The sequence below is a fragment of the Leopardus geoffroyi genome, chromosome A3 (assembly GCF_018350155.1).
Source record: "Leopardus geoffroyi isolate Oge1 chromosome A3, O.geoffroyi_Oge1_pat1.0, whole genome shotgun sequence".
Classification (NCBI taxonomy): Eukaryota; Metazoa; Chordata; class Mammalia; order Carnivora; family Felidae; genus Leopardus; species Leopardus geoffroyi.
In genome coordinates, this window is record NC_059336.1 from 135,627,886 (window position 1) to 135,648,305 (window position 20,420).

At 48.0% G+C, this 20,420-nt stretch overlaps 1 protein-coding gene and 1 long non-coding RNA gene across 3 annotated transcripts in view; both read right to left on the bottom strand.

The window, feature by feature from the left end:
• RNF144A (ring finger protein 144A) overlaps window positions 1–20,420 on the bottom strand; it is a 367,937-nt gene that overhangs the window by 191,281 nt on the left and 156,236 nt on the right. The window lies entirely within an intron of this gene.
• LOC123581651 lies at window positions 11,867–15,631 on the bottom strand. The gene is made up of 2 exons (XR_006703911.1): window positions 15,095–15,631; window positions 11,867–12,929 (listed from the first exon to the last, which is right to left on the bottom strand). It is a non-coding gene; the product is annotated as an uncharacterized LOC123581651 (long non-coding RNA).

Here is a 20,420-nt window from a genome sequence, read left to right on the forward strand (position 1 = left end):
GTTTCCTTTGCCAAGTTTGTGTCTCACGTTGGGTCTTTTCTCCTTTGGGTAAAAATATCTGTTGGGCTGGCCAGGGCCCTGGCTCGTTTTCCGCTGCAAGAGTGACACCTGCTGTTGAGGACAGAGTTGGTGATTTCTCAGAGGAAATTTCTCCGTGGGGCCAAGACCGCTTTCAGATTTCCAACATCTGGATGCATAAGTGGGTTCATTTTGCAGGCAGTAGGCACTGCCGCGCTTAACAAGCAACATTGAAGGAGTGGCCAGGGACAGGAAGACAAGAAACAAGGAAAGAAAATGTCTCCTGAGATGGAAAACAAAGAAATCAAAGAGCTCTCTGGCCTGACACAGAGCGGCCAGCCAGGGATCTGCTCTGAGATGGCCCTTGGACCCTGTGATTCAGAGCCATTTTCACCATCGGTGGGCCCTCCTCCAGGAGACAGGGTGCTCTGTCTCTGTCACTGGAGGCCAAGCCAGCCTCCCTTCAGGAAGACCCTGACCTACCTTCGGCTTCTGCTGACAGACTTCCCTCCAGGAAAGGACGGCCAAGGTCCATTTCCCACACTCGAGGGCACAGCAGGTGATGAGGGATATTCTCCTTGTTTGGTCTTCCCTGCCCTGAGCTAATGCACACTGTCGTAGTCTCACCTGCCTTCACTTTACAGGACCTACATGTCCAAAGACACAAGTCTCCAGTTTTTAAAACCCAGAAATTAGAACAAGAGACATTTATTATCCATGCCCATTTTCCACTTGCCTTTCATGTTAGGGAATAATTCTATTATTAGTGATTATAATTTGCCTTAACTTTTTTTTCAAGTAGGCTCCATGCTCAACATGGAGCTTGAACTCACAGCCTTGAGGTCAAGAGTCACATGCATGACCTACTGAGCCAGCCAGGTGCCTGACTTAACTTTTAAGTGAGGCAACATTTGAAGTGTCTATCAAATTCTTACCATATACTCAACAAAAAGAGAGAGAGGGCACGTGCGTGCGTGCACACATGAGTGGGGGAGAGGCAGAGAGAGAGAGAGAGAGAGAGAAGGAAGGAATCCAAATCAGGCTCCACACTGTCAGCACAGAGCCCAACATGGGGCCTGAGCCCATGAACACGTGAGATCACGACCTGAGCCCAAGTCGAGTTGGACGCTCAACTGACTGAGCCACCCAGGCGCCCCAAGGCACATTTTAAAGCGACCTGCTCCTTACGTAGTTATATAAATACTTTAGAAATGATTGTTTTTGTATTCCAAAAATATTTTCTCATCATGGATATAAAGCTCAGCTTTTATTCTGACCTCCAAACAGGATCCATCAAATCAATGTGCCTAATACCTAAATGGAAGAGTTTCGGTTTGATAGCAAGAGTGTTGATCTCCGGGTTTGTAGAAGTGGGCTGTCTCAGATGAGGCTGTGCGTCCTCAGCAGGGTGTCTTCACCTCTCTGAGTCATAGTTCTCTATGTATCAAATGAGGGAGTCCGAGAATAACTCAAGAGTTTCCAAAGTTTTGAAGAAATTAGTTTAACCCCTTTTGCATATACAAAAGAAAATCTGCACGGAAGCCTAATTTGAAAATTGGAAAAGGTAGGGGTCCTCATTTTTCCCCAAAGCGGCTTTGAAAAGGCTCCTTGGCAGCCCAGAGACTCCCCCATGGGCCAGTTTGCCAATCACAGGGCAAGCCGCCTTGCCCTCATCTCCAGTCCCCACCATACCCCACAGGGACCACCAGCCCCAGGTCTCCTGTGTCTGTATCCCCATCTGCACGATGAGGACCATTCAGCCTGCTTCGTGGGTTTACTGTGAGAATCAAGGGGGGCAGCAAAGACGAAGAAGCTTTAATTAGTGCAAAGAGCTAAACGATGGCGATTATAAAGTAAAAAGGAAAATAATAATTTTACTTCTTTGGCTTCTCTTTCCCCAACTATGAAAGGAGAGATTCAGATGCGGTGAGCGTTACTGACACCTTGTTACCTTGGCATGCTGTGCTATACACGGCCATCTCACCCGCACTCTAGTGAACTCCGTGGCGCCATCCCTAGCTTCATTTTCCAGCTGGGGATCGGGAGATTCTGGAGGTCGCCCAGCCGCACACACGGGTCCTGTGACTCCCGAACCAGTGCTCATCCCAGTATCCCTGATCCCCACCCCTACCCCCTGTGACCTCAACGATTGGTGGCTTCAAACTCCGTAATTCTATGATTCTCCAAAACACTGCTTGTAACTGAAGAGTTGAAGCTTTGCACGTGGATGTGAAACTAACAATCTGCAGGTCCCAACGTACGGTGTGTGACTGCCACGCTCCCCTCTTAGGCGAGCACACGTGAAATATGAGTATCCTTAATACACAGCAGCTGGACCATAGCGCGGTTGCATCGGTGGGCAGGCTCTTCAAGGTGTTTCTGGCACACCTTCTGGGGCCGTCTTGACCCCCCCCCACTCCAGCCGTGGGGGGCTTTGTCAGCACTGCTGGAATCTCTTAGGGACACACTGTCGTTCCCCATCACACCTGGACGGGATATCACAGCAAGACTTCATTTTTTGTAGTTCCCATTGCCAATCTTCCTCTCTCGCTCATTTTAATTTCACTGATTTCCCCCTTATCACTTAATACAGTTTCCTCATTATTGGCATCTGGGCTGAAGGCTGCAGCACAAAACACTGAAAGACCAAATCGCGATTAAAAAAAAAAAAAAAAAAAAGAGCAAAATATTCCCATTTCAGATGGAGAAGCAGATGGGGCGCTTGGCACTTCGGAGGATTTAAATTGACCCTCGGCACCACACTGGAGGAAGGCGGACTGTCACCGCTGACAAGCAGGCGCGAAAGAGCCCCGCTTCCCCTTCAAACACACAGTAGCATTTGGAGTTCGTTCTCTCGGCAGTGTGTGACGAGAAGAAACCATATGATTCAGTCTGACTCTCTTGAAACCTGAAAAGGCAGCTGTGAGACCCCAGACAGCCCTGGGCGCAGACCGCTCTCTCCCCCGAGCCACCGTTGTGACCTGGACCTGTTGACCTCCAAGCCCGTTTTGCCATCCGAAGACGGTCATAAAGCCCCCCGTGTCTCGTTACAGCTCCAGGAAGTACGATAAATGGAGGACGACGTGCCCAGCACAGTGACCTGCATAGAGGAGGTGTTCAGCACATTTGGCTTCTTTCCTACTTTTTTGTACGTGGCCAGAGATGTAAGGTTTTTGGAAGCTCCCTCTCTACAGCTTTCTCTTTTTACAGCTGGTAAAGATGAGGACCAGGCGGGTGGCTCTGACCTTCCCTGGGATGACATTTACAAAATAAGCACTATCCATATGCAGGACAAGTGCAAGGCGGCATTTGAGACCCGAGTTCCTTATTTTAAGCAGGTTTTGAGCTTGCCTGCAAATCTTTAAAATATGGGAATCTTGGACAACCTTTAGTCACAAATCTTGAAGCTGCCCTCCTGTTCAGTTATCAAAGATGTTCCAAATCTCTATGTCTATCCATTTTCAGCTCTTGTAAGCACTGACTTCTTTTTACTGGTGTTAACTGTTTATTTTAATAATAATTAAAAAATCTTCCTCAAACAAAACAAGAAAGAAAGAAAGAAAGAAAGAAAGAAAGAAAGAAAGAAGAGAAAGAGAGAAGGAAGGAAAGAAAGGTAAAGAAAGAAAGAAAGTAAGAAAGAAAGAAAGAAAAAGAAAGAAAGAAATGAAAGAAAAGAGAAGGAAGGAAGAAAGGAAAAGAAAGGAAGAAAGAAAAAGAAAAGGCAAGAATAGTAAAGTAGTTATAGGATGACTTGATACTTAGATATGTCAAACCCAAAGAAAGGAAATCCACTTGGGATATTTATAATGAAAGTGTTCATTATCAGAAAGACCATGAAAGAAGAAAAGGAGAATACAAGAGAAAAAAGCCACAGAAATCATTGAAGAGAGACAAGGATTTGGTGAGCGTGTTTTGAACTCGCTGCTAGACATATTGCTTCTGTGTTTCAAACCCTTCGTAGGTGCCTCACAGCCCACAAAATGAATTCAGCCTCAAAGGTCCAGCATACAGGGATTTTTTGATCAGCTTTTCCTGACCTTTCTCAACTCAGTTTTTAATAATCCCCTACATGTCTTCTCCATGGGTAATTTACCACATCAAAGCATTCACATTTCCCAGATCATGCTTCACATGCTAACTGGGACAATGTATGTGCTCAATGTCTGTTGTTTATCCAAACAAAAAAATTAAATCATTGTATTTAAAAGTCAATCGCTTATTAATACACAGGCCACAGAAAATCTCAGGAAATGAAGGTTCCACTTACTTCTAGAAGCAGGAGTAAGAAGAGAGGCTAAAACAGTAGAATCGGTTAGATGCCCATACAAAGAGCTAGACCAGATGCCTCCCCAGCCCGGGGCAGTGAGGCAGCAGCACCCACCATCTGGGTGGGACACTGGGTGTGTGTTTCAGGGAGAAACCCAACCGGAGTCTCCAGACAGGAGTGAAAAAGGGACAGAAGGTAAAGTATGAGGCTGAAGACAGAGGGAACGAAGCCACCATAATGAAGGGGATGTCCTCCAAACTTCCTCTCCTTGGCTCCCAGCACACCCTGAGCAAAAGATAGAGAATAGATCTGTGGAGAATGGGGGAGCCTGAGAGAACAGACAGGTACACAGCCACATCCATCCCAAACACCAATCACCCTAAGTGAAGCTTACCAATCCCTAAGCCACACACACACACACACACACACACACACACACACACACACACACCTTCCCATCACCTTTTATGTACTTGACTCTTGCATCCAAGCTAAAAACCAAGAACAGTAGAGATCCAAGGAAAGCCTCTAGCAGGAAAGACAAATCAAAGCTGAAGAACAAGAAAAAGGAGGGAAACTGAGGCACTGCATTGAGAAGGAAACTTTAAAAATATATTTAATTAAAGTCTTCAGAGAGATAAGACATTACATCAACAAACCATGGGCAGAATGCTGTTAAGTATGAACAATCAGAGAACAATAGAATTCTTAGATATTAAAACTAAAATCTGTAAAATTAAAAACATGCTAAAGGGCCAGAAGCTACATTTTAGAAAATCTCTTGGAAACTGGAATAAAAATGATAGGAAATGGAAAATAGGATGTAAGACATTAAGAGGGTTCATCAGGGAAATCAAAGGTCTCAATCACAGGAGTCCCAGAAAGCATGGAATAAATGGAAGGGAAGAATAGTTAAATAAATAATGAAGGAAAATGTCTTGGAGTGAAAGGACTTCAATGGCCAACAGACAAACAAAAAATATGCTCAATATCACTCATCATCAGGGAGATGCAAATCAAAATGACCATGAGATATCACTTACGCCTGTCAGAATGGCTAGTATTAAAAAGCCAAGAAATAACATGTTGATGAGCATGTGGAAAAAAAAGAATCCTCGTGCACTGTTGGTGGGAATGAAAACTGGCACAGCCACGGTGGAAAACAGTATGGAGTTTGCTCATAATATTAAAAATAGGAAAACTATACAATCCAGTAATTCCTCTACTGGGTATTTACCCAAAGAAAATGAAAGAGATAACTCCGAAGGCAACATGCACCCCTATGTTCATTGCAGTATTATCCACAGTAGCAAAATGTGGAAGCAACCTAAGTGTCCATCAACAGATGAATGGATAAAGAAGATGTGGTTTATACAGACAATGGAATATTACTCAACCATAAAAAAGAATGAGATCTAACCATCTGTGACAACATGGAAGGACCCAGAGGGTACTATCCTAAGTGAAATAAGCCAGACAGAGAAAGACAAGCAGCATATGATTTCACTTGTATGTGAAATCTAAAAAAACAGGTAAACTAACAAAGCAGAAACAGACTCAAAAATACAGAGAACGAACTGGTGGTTGCCAGAGGGGAGGGGGTTGGGGATGGACGAAATGGCTGAAGGTGAGTGGGAGGTACAGGCTTCCAGTTATGGAAGGAATAAGTCACAGAGATGAAAGGCACAGCATAGAGAATACGGTCAATGGTACTGTAATCGAATTGTATGGTGACAGATGCATTGTGGTGAGCACAGCATAAATGGAGACTTGTTAAATCACTATGTTGTACACCTAAAACCAATGTAACGTGTCAAATATACTTTAATTAAGAAAGGAAGAGAGGAAGGAAGGAAGGAAGGAGGGAAGGAAGGAAGGAAGGAAGGAAGGAAGGAAGGAAGGAAGGACCAACCAAAGGACTTTAGTTCCTACTGAGTGACCATGGCCACCTGGATAACAGCCCCCAGACAATGTGTATGCCCTAACCCCTAAATCCTGTGAATGTCTTTGAAAATGTTATTAAGTTAAGGGTCTTGACCTGGGGGGGAGTATCCTGGATTATCCAAGTGGGTTCTAAATGCAACCACTTGTATATCTATAAGAGAGAGGCAGAGGAGATTTGACACATGCAGGAGAGAAGGCACTGCGGCCACAGAGGCAGAGAGGGAGTAGTGCAGCCTCAAACCAAGAAGCACTGGCAGCCACCAGAAACTGGAAGAGGCAGGGAGAAAGTTCTCTCCTAGACCCTCTGCAGGCAGGATGTTGGCCCTGCCAACATCTCGATCCCAGCCCAGGGAAACCGATTTCAAACTATCAGCTCCTGGAACTTGAGAGGGTACATTTGTTTTGTTTCCAGCCACCCAGTTAGTGGTGATTGTTGTGGCCACAAGAAAGTAATAAAGTGACCCACTAAATAAATAAACGAATAAAATACCTGTAGCAAGAAACATCATGGCAAACTTTCAGAATACCAAGCATAAGGAAAAGAGAGTTAAAGCTTCAGGGCTAAGAAACACATCTTTAAAGATAAGGACTCAGATGGGATTCATAACAACAATTGCTACAACTCAATGAAATAATTATCTGCAGAATCCAATGTTCAGAGATTAACATAATTTCTGATCTAGTACTGTTTATCTAACCAAAACAAAAATCTTCGCTCCAAATAATTGTATTTTTACATGCAGTCTCCCACCAGATTAACATCTTATGCACATTTTTTTTTCTCAGAAAGCTACTGGAGAATGTGCTCCAACAAGTGAAAAAGGAAATTTCCAAGAAAAGAGAAAGTCATGAAGTTTAGAAAGAAGGCAAACCAAATGAGGTGTGGCAAAAAGTGGGTTTCCCAGAAACTTGTGAAGGCAAGTGCCAGGGTGACAGCTGAACCACAGGCTCACCATGGAACAGTCCGTGTTGGAGCCTGAGGATGGGAGGTCTCAGGATGTCTTAACAGCAATAACGCAACGGGACCCATATATGTCCTAAGTATTGGATGGTATTTAGTGGCACTTTAAATACCTTTTCAGGGGGCGCCTGGGTGGCGCAGTCGGTTAAGCGTCCGACTTCAGCCAGGTCACAATCTCGCGATCCGTGAGTTCGAGCCCCACGTCAGGCTCTGGGCTGATGGCTCGGAGCCTGGAGCCTGTTTCCGATTCTGTGTCTCCCTCTCTCTCTGCCCCTCCCCCGTTCATGCTCTGTCTCTCTCTGTCCCAAAATTAAATAAAAAACGTTGAAAAAAAAATTAAATACCTTTTCAGAAAGAATTATTAGCAGGTGGATAGAAAAAAATCAATTTTAATAAAATATAGGTGCAGTGAACACGTGGTGTGCTATAAGAACCCTCACCTTCCACAGTGTAAGTCAACAGAGGATGTGCTTAATTTTTTTTAAAAAATAGAGTAAGTGTGTATTATTAGAAATCTGAAGTTCTACACCAGAAGAAACAGCAAGGGGTTTGAAGCAGCAGACTGGGGCCTAAGGAAGAGCGTCAGAGAGTCTACAGGTTTTCCTTAAGCTTTTATTACTCTGAATTTTCTAAACCATACACATTTGTTACTGTGATTTTAAAGAGAAATGCATGGGCTCCTTTCCATAATTGTCTTTATGTGAGTCCTAATCCAGTTTTTTTTTTTTCTATATGACAGTAATTTGTGAAGCATTCTCATGTGTATATATATATGCATGTGTGTGTGTGTGTGTGTGTGTCATTAATTCCTCACTATTAAAATGTAGTTCACAAGTGCCAATTAAAGATGAAGAAAGCAAAGCTTAGAGACACCGGGTCACATATCCACAGTGGCAGAATAAGGAAGCCCATGGACCGTGACCTTTCTAATACGGTATATTTTATCACGCCAATTCAGGTTTCCTCAACTGTAGCTCTCTTTAGACCGACCTTGTTCTCTTGATTCCTGTTAGCACGCTCTCTTTCAACTAGTGCTAACCTTCCCCCACATCACAGCAGTAGGATAAAGGACCTTTACAGATACTAACTTCATCAGGAGGCCAGCTTTCCTGAGGATGCTTTGCAGGCAACTAACTCACCCCCCACCTCCGATCTGTCCACACTGGACCTGAGCCGGCCAGGGCCTGGCACGGAATGAAGGCCAAAGGCGCACAGATCTTAGCATGAACTTGAGCGAGGCTGACTCCTGCCCAGCTCTCTATTCAAGGCAAAGAAGAAACATGTGCTATCTATCTATCCTGCCAAGTATGAGTAGGAATACAAGGTGTATCATCACCGTCCTTGCCCCCGTGATGTCTAGGGATAGAAATTAGATATCCATTCGGAACAAGTAAAAACAAGTTTTAGAAACTAAACTATTGGAGCCCAGAAGAAGCAAAAATCACTTTAGGCTGAAATGACAGAAGGGGCTTCCTGAAGATGGGAAGCATTTACTCTGGGCCGTGTGAATTGGCAATTCTAACCATAATGCCCCACTCCTTTGCTGATGCCTCTCCCCAGTGGCAGGCTTGGTAACTTCCTCCTTTGCACCCCACAGGGTCCTCTGAAAATACCTGCCCTAACACCCACTACTCTAATGCACTTAGTTCCATTTCCCTCTGTGGGCTCTGAGCCCTTTCAGGGCTTTGGGTTTTTCTTTTTTTCTTTTTTTTTTTTTTTTTTTAATGTTTAATGTTTATTTAGTTTTGAGAGAGGAAGAGAGACAAAGCAGAAGTGGGCAACGGGCAGAGAGAGAGGGAGACACGGAATGGGAAGCAGGCTCCAGACTCTGCACTGACAGCAGAGAACCCGATATGGGGCTCGAACTCAGGAATCGAGAGATCATGACCTAAGCCAAAGTCAGACGCTTAACCGACTGAGCTACCCAGGTGCCCCAGGGCTTTGGGTTTTTCTTAACCAAAGACTAAAGAGTGCTTGGATTTATTAGTAACTATTAAAAATACCTGCCAAGTGGAAGAAAAAAACGCATGCGTGTTCTTTCACTCAGTTCCTATCACGATCCTGTGCTAACTGAGGCAGGGTACTTTCAGAGAGGAGTAGAGCCCATTTGAACGAAGGGGCATTTGCACAAGATTCTGGGGACTGCTGGGTACTGGGTGTGGGCACGGGCACGGAGTTAAAAGCACACAGACCCACGGTCCATATTCAGTCCCCTGCATTACCAAGCTAGTCCAGTAAAACACAGAGTTTCCACTGGCTTGGAAAATAGCTGCTTGCAATCTGTCATTTTATGGTATGTGTTTTGAAATTAAAATGCAACGGGAATGGAAATGGACATGTTTTTCCTCTTAATTCAAGACCAGTCCTTTTTCCTGGGTTTTTCCTCCTAGCTCCCTTGGAGGCTGGAAACTTGGATGCCAATGACCTTGATACATCACTGGGGGTTCAATCTGCTTCCAAGCAAAAACAGACCTTCAAAAGTAAAAACCCCAACCCAGGGGCTCAGATCACAGGCTGAGAACTGCAACCATGAAGGGTTGAGGTGTGTGTGTGTGTGTGTGTGTGTGTGTGTCTGTCTGTCTGTCTGTCTTTGGGAGCATTTTTTCCTGATGTTGGGGAAGAAAAGGGTTTATTTTTCCACTCCCATTCACACCAGCTGCCATGAAGCAGCACTAAAGGCCCCCTGCGCAGCGCTGTGGCTGTAGATCACGGAGCGGATCCCAGCTGCAGATGGACCGGGCAGCTGGTCAGAGAGGTGCCGCCCTGACGCCCCTCCCACAGGCTGGGGACGCGGGGCGCAGCTCGCCAACTCCCCCGCCTCCCACCCCAGATTTATGAAGCAGGAAGCAGCCAGCCACAAAAGCTAAAGAGAAAAAGCCCAACTCCTCTGCTTCCTTTTTTTTTTTTTTTTTTCTTCCTTAAAGCACACACACACCTAGCGACGTTCCCTAGCCACTCCACTGGTGCAGGTGTCTGTCACCTACAACTGTCGGGAAGCGGCCATGCTGGGCACAGAAGGCAGCGCTGTGTACAGAGGCCGCTAGGAATGTCCGGCCTTGGAGTTTCCCACCATCGGGTCTGCGAAAGGCAGGAAGACAGCCGTCACATAGAGTGTGCACCCACTGGGAACTGCACTTGTGACACAGACCTCTACACTGTCTCGCCACGGGATATTTGGGAGATAAAAGGGTAAGAAGCTTTGAGTGTCATGCCCAGATGGACTGACTGGTCAAGAGATGCTTATCACTTGGGGCAGAGGGCTGTTTTTTAAAAAAAAGGTCTAGAGTGATCCAAAACTCCCTTACAAGCTTTCTGGATAAGCCATTGAATTGCTGGTGTTTCAGTTGTCTTTAACTGAGACTTAGATTTTTTTTTTCTTCTTTTTTTATGGTCTCACACCAAAAGCTCAAATTAGGACTGGGACAGAACCCCAGCCTCTCATCTTACACGGGAGCAAATCAAGGCCCTGGGATTCCAAACAGCCCACCCCAGCTCAAGCAATACCTTTGGGGGAAAGCAGGAAGTAGAACTCATTCTCCCAATAAGTACCCTTACTCTTTAGGTAACCTCTTAATTTACCTAAAATAATGATGTGCCCAACATACAGCATAAGTGATACAGTCCCTGATATGGACCTGTGGGCAGGAGTCATGACTAAAGGCTCCCCCGAGTCCCCTGTTCACCAAGAGAATGTCAAAGGAAGAGACGAACTCACTGGGATAAATGAACAGACTTAAACGTCTGATGTGCAAAGGAGTTTTGCAGGACCCGAGGCTTGGAAATTGTTGCACAAATATGTGGATTTGGGGAAGTAGATATGGAGTGTGAGGTGGCAGCAAGGATTAGCGGTGTATTTTGGTGGGAGAAAATCCTCCTGGTTGCTATGCATCGGCTGGCGGGAGCTGGAGTCTACCCAGCGGTGGGAAAGGCCCCGCCCACACACCTTCGGGGTGGGGGGGGGGGGGTTGGGTCTGCAGCCCAGCTCATTCAGCTAATGTTCTTCCAGGGACCTGGTCTTGAGTTAGTACCTTGCACCAACCCCGCCCCTTCAAACAACAGGAGGCTGGAATGAGTCTGGAGCTCTATAGTGTGGGCAATGGAAGAGGAGTGTCTTCACCTAAAGCAGCCCCCTGAGAGAGGCTGGTAGCCAGGAAGGGAAAAATAACTAAAAACCCAACATCTCCGATTAGTGAAATACATTTATAGTGACCTACCACCCAGAGCTGTGGACTTTCATTTAAATGCAGAGTGTGGCCCTGGGCCAGGTGCGTGAAGTTTCCAACAGAAGGTGCTGTGAAACATGTCTTAAAGCCCAAGTACACAGGCGGTGCTCTAATGTTTGGCGAGAACGAGCAGAGCCGTCCAGACCAGTGGTCTTGCCCTAAGCAGCTGTTATCGTTGGAATCTGGGGATCTGCATACATCTGATAGCGCCGGGATGGACCCTGTCTTCACTGAGACCCTTGCTATAAAGTGGGTTTCCCTTCATTGACACCGGACTGGAGTCGTTGGCTTACGTGTTTCTCTCGCGCACCGGATTATGACTTCTCACGCAGAGGTCGGCTGTATCTCTGTGTCCAGCACAACGCCTAGCGCTAAGTGAAACCCGGGCAGTCATTACTGAATAAATGGAGAGCGAGTATCTGAAATGGAACATCACGGAGTGCTCTGTAGCCCTCAAGGTCAAGGCATTTTTATTGACTGCTGAATGTGGAGGACCCAAAAATAACACTCTAGAGCCAGACGGAGCTATTGAAAAATAAATAACTTGGCTGTTTCAGAATGGAGTAAGATTGGTTTCTCTAATATAACAAACACACCTGTTGTCTTCTCTAAGCCCGGGCCCACTAGTGGTTCTCAAGAGAGGCTGCACATCAATGCGATCAAGAGCCCAAGAGAAACCACTGCTGCCCACGTCTCAGCCCCAAGGGTTCTGACTTAATTCTCTGGGATATGACCTTGGTGTGGGTGGGCTCCCAGGCTCCCAGGTTCTAAGGCGCAATCCAGGGGAAGGAGAAGCCTTGTTTCGTACTTTTGCTTCTGGACACGCTGAGGGAACCAAACTGAACTTTGGTTAAGCAGATAAAGAATCATGGCTTCTTACATTTCTGTCCCATGCTTCCTATAAAATCTCTGACGTGGACCCCAACACGAAGAGGCCAACTAGTGGCCCTCATGGCCAACAGCTGTAGCATCGCTGGGGCAACGTTACAGGCATTGAGAAGGCCCTGTAGCACAAAATCGCATTCTGGAGCCCAAGAGCTTGGTGGTGGTGCTGCTCGTGGCTGCAGTCTAGCTACACGTCTCCTCCCAGTGCCTTGCTCAAGTAAAGTCGGGTTTACCGCTCCTGGAGAATCAGGCATGCACAGTGAGCAGTCACCAGTTTTCTTGGCATCTGTTTTTGGGCGTTTTTCTAGGCAGTCAATTGTATTTTTCTAAGGAAGATCAGGGCGACAGTGCAGGCCCACCAGACTAACTCCAGCGTGCGGGGCCCTTCCTGTATTTGGACAGGGCGTCCACAGGGCTGGGAAGAGCCCCCACCCAAGGAAATGATAAGGTCTTGAGCCAACGGGACCGGTGGTAGTAAGATAGCACGAAGCGCAAGCTCAGGGGGCCTCAGCTGGACGCTCTGCCCACTTGGGGCTTGCAGCCTTCTTCCGTCAACGCCTACGCACCGCGTAGGGACTCAGCTCTTCTCCCACTGGCCCCAGACACCAGCGTCAAGTGCAGGGACGAGCACCTGTTTTTAATGGCAAATGATTATTACTTTGTGATCATTAACCAATATCTCATAAAGCAAAACCTTTAAACAGGCTGAAGAGAAACAGACGTTTCCGGGGCTTCACGAGAGGGAATTATGCCTCATCATACGACAGAACCCAGCCCGGCCTCGCTCACGTGTGCTATAAAACAGCCAAATGGCCTTGCTGGGTGTTTGGTGACAGCCGGTGGGAAGGGCCCCTGGTTGGCTTAGATGGAATCTGATGCAGGCTCGGGTGAACATCCCGTACTCACAAGCGCACACCCACACAGCACCAGAGGCTGCCTGAGGGCAACGGTTGAATACACACATCGCCATAAATGACCTTCAGGAGGAAACCAACCAACCCATTCTGACTTCTGAGAACCCAGATGAGTTTAGGACACTCAGGCCAAGAGATAAAGCACCAGCTCTGAGGCCGGTCACGTTTTCCACCTCTCACGCTGCGTAAACCTGGGCAAATTACTTATCTCAAAGGTCGAGTTCCTCATCTGTGGAATTTAATGATCAAATATTATGACAGCTGAAAAGCCAACTCGTAGATGCCTGTGTTGTAGAAATACTATGTTTCAAAGCAGGTGAGCCCCGGGGAAGATTTGTAAATGACCAATGATCATAAAAGCCACAATAAAGTATCCCTTATCTGTCACCTCATCAGACCCCTTTGCATTTGGTCTCAGTTCACAGTGGACCCCTCACCCGCTAGCACTTGCTTTCTTGACCAGTCATCCGGAGACGCCCTTACTGACCTGGAGAGTCCCTGGCTGGGACAAAGGTGCCCACGCCATCCCAACCACAGCTGAGACTTGTCCCTCTGCACAGGGCGACTGGGCAGCCCAGGTGCCCCGACCCAACAAGGTTTTCAGCAGTCTGTCTCCCCCGACGTGCAGCAGGGAGGCTCCTTCCCCGACAAAGGTGTGTGTGGCCTCCCAGCTCTGTCCACACCAGTCACAAGGTAGTGACCCCCAACCCCGTAAGATGCTCGGGCTTCTGATAAAAACCTGGTTTTGGCAATACACGCCTGAGCTGAGAAATTCTTCTGTTCTCCCACCTGCTGCTTCATCATTTAGCTCTCAGCTTCCCTTGCCTCCTACCCCAGGGGGGGTACCCTCCCTCCAACTGCCGGGAACCTAGAGAAATCCATCGGGCTTCTCTGAAATGCACTGCCTTCCGTCACTTCCATGTATGAAGCAGAGTCACCTACTGGACCCCTCAGGTGAGGCACCTGTGTCCAGGCCCAGCCTCCGGGTCAGCCCCTGCATCTGAGTGAGGACACGGCCTCTCCAGCATGCCTCATATCTGAGCCAACTCCTGGCACATTCAACATCACAGCCTCCGTGTTGTGCGTGAGCGGTTCATGCACGCGCACACATGTGTGGGCACCTGAGAGCTGCCCACCTCTGTCTCCTCATTACTCCTCCAAAATTCTAAGGTTCTGGTCGCTTCTTGTCAGCCCTGCAAACGTCACCTTCTATTCTCATGCTCAGTCCTTGTCTGTCGCGACAGAACATCTAAGAGAAAAGAGTAACCTTCCCCAAGTGCCTAAAACATGCAGGCCCGTGGTCACTCTCTTTTATAGCCACGTTCCCTGCAGAGAAGAGATGATGATCTTTGTTATAACAACATCCACTGAGCATGTAATACGTGCCTTCACTGTTGCATACACCTTGGCGTGATCGCATTTAGCCAGGCGTGGAAACTCAGAGGAGGCAGCCCTGTGAACAGGAGTGGAGGCCAGCATCGGAGGCCCTACTCCCTTCTGAAGTCACCTCTGGCCCCCAGTGAGCTACGGCGGACGGACACGGGGCCACGAGGTCCTGCAATCTGGAAGGGGAAGGAGACTCTAACCGCATCTTTCCTTGGGAAAGCAATAGGCTCCTCAGTGACTTCAGACCTTAAAGCCCTAATGAAAACCACACTGGGTTCCTTCCTGTAGACGTCGCATTCTGGTATACGCCCCCCCGCCCCCTCCCTGGAAACCTTTGCAAAAGCCATCTCCTTGGTCTCACTTAGGAGATAACAAATCTTGAAACCTAAAGGAGATCATTGTATCTAAGGGTCCATAGCTTTAGCTTGGCCATAATACTGGAAACTGGAGACTCAATACCCCCAGGACAGAGTGACACATTGTGGCCTCCACCTACCTACTCTCTTCCTCCAGGAACGGCGCAGAGTCGACTGGCCTCCAGAACTGCCAGCCCCGCACGATCCTCTCCCTGCACGAGTGGTATTTCATCTGGAACCAGACACGGGAATTGAGGCACTCGGTCCTGTATCTTTGGCTCGTGTTAACCTCCGCTCTCCCTCTGTCTCTCTCTAAGCAAAGCAAGGGAGAAGCCGAGGCTTCATAATCTCCGAGGCCACCTCCACCACGCCCGAGCTTCGCAGACCCTCCAGAGATGCTATCCCATTCACCAGTCACGGCAAGTCTGCGGGGGCGCCTTGCAGGTGGTGACATCCTCTGTGAGGACGTCTGTGAGGTGAGGAAGGTGGGTACGTGGGAAAGCCGGAAGGATGCCTTGACCCTCTGCATCCAGTCCCACCTCCTTTTATACTAAGAGGCTCATAAGTCATTGCAATGCATCCGGGCGCCTGGGTGGCTCAGTCGATTGAGCGCTCGACTCTTGATTTTGGCGCGGGCCATCGGCTCACGGTTCGTGAAATCAAGTCCTGCATCAGGCTCTGCGCTCGCCGTGCAGAGCCTGCCTAGGATTCTCCCTCCCTCCCTCCCTCCCTCTCTCTCTCTCTGCCCCTCCCCCTGCTCATGTTCTCTCTCTCTCCCGAAATAAATCTAAAAAACAGTACCAACGGGCCAGTGGTTACGCAGTAGCATCAGCAAGAGAAGCAGCTGCCCTGGGAGACGCCGTAGAGTCGCTGCAGCGTCACCAAGAACCACGGCAGACGCAGTAACGGGAACGATGGGGGTCCCGAGCAGCCACCGGGAGAGGGGTAACGCGATTTCAGTAGCTCGAGTGACAGTAGTGGTGCCTGCAGTGGAAGCACCAACACAAACAACTTCCAAGGAAGTCGCGAACCCGTTAGAATCGCGCCGGAGAGCACAGGTCACCACGAGCTCTGACCACTGTGCTCGCCAGCCAGGTGCGCTTATGAGCAGGCAGCCGCAGTTAAAAGCACAGCAGCATCTACTGTGGGGCTAGCACATCACAGGCTCTCCCCCTAAATTGGGTTAAGACTCGGCAGGACATGAATCATCAGCCCATCTTCCAGACAAGGCAGTGGCCAAACAAAGGAACTCAATCAAGGCCAGACTCTTAATAGGTGATAGAGCCAGGACTTGAACTTAAGCCAGAACAAACCTAAGGTTTATGCTCCAAATACCCTGGAATCAGCATTTATGAAGAACGAAAGAGGGCACAGACACATGGGGACACTCCAGTGGTGGCCCTTTATACGTGTCTCGTTTCATAAGAGATAAAAGTAGACAGAATACATCACAATACAGAAGACCCAACCAACGTAATCAATCAATCAATGGATATTTTTCACATGTCTAATCATATGCTGTGGAAACAGAAGATAGGCTAACTTTTTCAAGTGTCCATGGAACAGCCCTTAAAAACAGACCTTTTGTTAGGCTACAAGAAAACTTCACTAAAAACCCAAAGAAATGCTACATAGGAGAAAAACTTAGAAATTAAAAAACAAAACAAAACAAAAATGAAATTGGAATGTCAAACCAGTTATAAAAGCCTTCCAGAAGGAAATTTAAGAAATTTCTATTTAACAACATGTTGATCAAAGAGTAAATCAAGGGGTGCCTGGGTGGCTCAGTAGGTTAAGTGTCCGACTTCAGCTCAGGTCATGAACTTGTGGTTCGTGAGTTCGAGCCCCGCATCAGGCTCTGTGCTGACAGCTCAGAGTCTGGAGCCTGCTTCAGATTTTGTGTCTCCCCCTCTCTGTCTGCCCTGCCTTCCCTGATTGCGCTCTGTCTCTCTCTCTCTCAAAATAAATAAGCATTAAAAAAAAAAAACAAAGAGTAAACCGAAACCTCAATACTGAAAAGCAAAACATCTCATCAGGAGGAAAATTGAAACACGAAATGCCAGAATCCAGAGCATAGGACTAAAAGCATTCAGAGGGATTTTTCTGCCAGGAATATGTATATCAATTAGCAAGCGTGAATGGAAATGCGTTATTTAATTACGCAACTCAAGAAATTAGAAAACAATAAGAAAAAAAAAACACTAAGGCAAGCAGAACAAAAGAATTTAAAAAGACGAAGGAAGAAATTGTTTATTTAGAGACAGTAAGTGTGAGAAGTAATTAATAAACCCATGAGTTGGTTTTTACACATTAAAGAGCCAACAGTAACAGTAAAAATGATGAACCGTTAACAGTAGGAACTGATGGTGAAGAAATGGCTGCAGGCCTAGCGGGAAGTTTAAAAAAAAAAAGGCAGGAACGTGCTTTGCGGAGGTTCACGCAGCATCTGGAAGAGAACACACACTCGCGTGTCCTCCCACAGAATGGACATGACCCTCCACGTAGACCCAAGTTCATGGAACAGACGGGGTCAGGGGATGAACCCCATTCCCGTAAAAGAGCGCCAAGCCCACTCTCTTTATTAATAGGAGATTTCTAACGAATCTTCGAGGAAAACAGTCTTCAGTATTTCCAATCAGGACAAGGAGGGAGGAAGAGACGGAAGGGGAAGAAAATTCCCCAAATCATTTTTGCCAAGCTCACAAAATATAAAACCCAACCCCCCCAACCAAGAGGCAAAAAGAAAAAGAAAAACGTAGCCCGCCAGCCCTTCCAAATCTTTATGTTTTATTTATATTTAATTTCATAGACATGAGCAAGCACAATGCAGAGGCCATTCAAAGACTAGCACCATGAACAGTGGCGATTATTCTGGAAATGCGAGAGTGACTGAACGGTGGACGGCCTACCAGTGCAATTCTCCGTTTGAATGCGCTGAAAGGAAGCAGTTTCTAGAATTTTTTGGTAAAATTAAAATTTAATTCTCGGCTTAAAACTCTTGTTGTGATAGGAATGGGCAAGACTGCAAGCTGTTTTCTGCTCACAAACTTTTCATTTAGGACCTTCTTAGGCTGGACGGACGGTATCTTCTAGAACAAACTCCGTCTGCTCTGCTGGGCGATGCAGGTGGAAGTCTGCCACGGCGCTTTGATGCGAAGCATCTCACCAACATATAAACCTCCCTGCATCTCATAAACGCATGCGTAGTGGACGTCTCGAAAGTAACACAAAGAGAGTTCTAATGATGATGGCATTGAAAGAAAAAGGTAGCTTTAGATGAAATCGCGAGACAATGCAACATTTTTTATGCAAAATGCAAGAACACGCAAAATGATTTTTTAAAGAATGGATAATGTGCACGTGAGAGATGCCTGTTCGGTGGGCAAGTTAACAGCACCGATGCCCTGCGTGGGTGCTAACCGCCTGTGTTCTCAGAAGAAAGCGACGGATGTTTCCAGAGCATAAAGGCCATTTCATGGGCTCAGCACCCTGGCCAGCCGGTACAACACTGAGACACAAGGTGAGGAAGAAGACAGTGGCTTGTCAGCTAGGAAGATGTTCATGGCAATACTTAGGGAAGAAAAAGATTCTCAAGGTAAATTTCAAGGCCTCCGTGATGCCGGGAGGGCTTTCTCGCCCCCCACCTCCCCTGGATATTCCCAACAGCCTCAGGGGACAGTCAAGGAAAGAAAGCAAAGCCCACCTTCAAAGAGAAGAAAAGTCCCGAGGCGTGATGTGAATTGTCTGAGACCACGCAGCTGGCCAGAAGCAGAAGCAGACCCGGGTCTTCCACATCCCCCTTCTAGCATCCGGCTGGCAACAGGCCAACACCCTGAATTCCCGCCCAGAGCCTGGGCTGAGCCACTCCGAGCGAGGAAGAGCTGGGATCACTCCTCTCCTGGGAGCACTCTTCTCCTTACGCAAGAAGGATCTTTACTTGGGATAAGGGTCGGCTTTGCAGCCCAAACACCTCACTGCAAGACTGGTGAGCAAATGTTTTGCCCCCATATTCTTAGTAGAGTGTGGCGGTTGATAAACAAGAAAGATAGTCCCCTTGTCATCCACGCACAGACTAGTGTCAGGTGAGATCCCGAGATGTGATACTGACCTCCGCAGTCATACACGTTCGTTTCCATTAACGGACCCCTGGATGGAGTCGGACTCTTGTCCGTACTTTACGGATGGAGCGCACACATGGGACCTGCGGCTCAGAGAGGGACGTGAAGCGCCCAAGGTGTGACTGGTCTCAGTGAGGGGTAGAGACGGCGAGGGGGGGGGGTGATGTGTAGCCCAGAGGGCTTCCAAGCGTTAAAGTGACAGAAAACCCTTTGGAAGGGAGGTGGGCACCCTTGCCTCATTTTTGCTTTCCGCTCACGCCCTGGGGGTTGGGGCGTGCCCCAGGTGGGGCCACACTGAGGATGAGGGAGCTGCACGTTCGGGGGGGGGGGGGGGGGGACTGGCAGAACGGGGGCCACTTAGGGGGATGTGCCTCTGGAGCTCCTTCTCTTTGTACGATGAAGAAAGGAGCCTATGGGGGATAATCACGGAGTAAGACAAACCCAGAACGTCACAGAAGGACTTCGGGGATGAAGGTGGATCTCTGTGTCACCTTGAAAGGGGACCTCTTTAAATGGGTGGGGCCACCTGGGATGCAGGAGGAAGTGTGGCAGGTGCACGAAGAGGTACCTGTCTGCCCCTCGTTTCCGGAGCCGGGGCTCCCCCTGCCTGAGGTCTCTGTTGCTGGCAGTGACGACCGCCAGGCCCACGGTGGGGCAGTGGCCCCAGAGGCCTGGCCTCAAGCTCGGAGGGCAACGTGGGGCCCGCCCCGCTGCCCCAGATGCTAGCCTGTCCCCTCTGAAACTGACCACTTGCTTTCTCTTTTTTGCTGTCCTTTCTTATTTCGGTTTATCTTGGCGCGGGATGCGGTGGTAGAAAGTATTCTAAGAGAAGCTGAAAGGAAGCTGGGTGGGTACAGGGTGGAAGGCCCGGAGGCAAACACAGAAATCCACCACTAACAGGCAAAACACTAACACCCAAATAAAAAAACAAAGTAACAAAAGAATGCAAAGCACAGGCCCGCCTGAAACTCGATAAACGCAGTGCTCGAGTGCCACCTGCTGGCCGCGTCCCGGCACTGCATGCTGGCAGGCGGCTCCCCATCCAGGACCTTCCACTTTCCAGCAAACCCCACAGATGTCAGGCTCGTCGTCCCCTCCAATCCAGGCGCCGCAAAGTCTTTCTAAAGCGTAGGACTTAACTGTCACTTCCCAATCTAAAACCCCCCAGGGGTTCCCATTTCATACAGGGGCAATTTCCCCCAGGAGGGCCTCAAAACCTGACCCTCCCGATTCTTCCAGCCTGGCTCCTCCGGGCTCCTTGGGTGAAACCACCCACCTCTCTCTAGGTTCAGTTCAAGGCTCCCTGTCCTCCTCCCCGCCTTTCCCAGCCCGGCACTACTTTCGCCAG